The sequence below is a fragment of the Otolemur garnettii genome, unplaced genomic scaffold (assembly GCF_000181295.1).
Source record: "Otolemur garnettii isolate 467f Iridium unplaced genomic scaffold, OtoGar3 scaffold00005, whole genome shotgun sequence".
NCBI classification, from domain to species: Eukaryota; Metazoa; Chordata; class Mammalia; order Primates; family Galagidae; genus Otolemur; species Otolemur garnettii.
In genome coordinates, this window is record NW_003852400.1 from 20,243,073 (window position 1) to 20,243,805 (window position 733).

Sequence of the window (733 nt, forward strand, 5' to 3'; positions counted from 1 at the left end):
TTTTTTTGGTTGCAGCCATCATTGTTGTTTGGTGGGCCGGGCTGGGGATTCGAACCCGCCACCTTAGGTGTATGTGGCTGGCACCTTAGCCGCTTGAGCCACAGGTGCCGAGGCATTACCTATCCTTTTTATGATGAGATATTTGAAAGTTACTTAGCTATTTTAAAATATGTAATACGTCATTATTTTTTTGAGACAGAGTCTCATTTCGTTGCCCTCGTAGAGTGCTATACCATCATAGCTCACAGCAACCTCAAACTTTTGGGCCCAAGTGATCCTCTTGCCTTAGCCTCCCAGATAGCTGAGACTACAGGCAGCTGCCACAACATCCATTCTATTTTTTTTTTCCAGTAGAGATGGGGGTCTCACACTTGCTCAGGCTGATCTTAAACTCCTGAGCTCAAACAGTCCACCTGCCTTGGCCTCCCAGAGTGCTGGGATGACAGGCATGAGCCACCATGCCCCGCTGTAATACATTATTATTGAGATCTCAAACTTACTCTTTCTGTCTATCTAAAACTTTGTACTCTTTGATAAACACCTCTCCATTCCCTCCAACTCCATCCCACCCTCCAGCCTTTGATAACCATCATTTTACTTTCTCCTTCCATGAATTCGATTTTTTAAGTTTTTGAGACAGAGTCTCACGCTGTTGCCTGGGCTGGACTATAGTGCCATGGTGTCAGCCTAGTTCACAGCAACCTCAAACTCAAACTCCTGGGTTCAATCACTT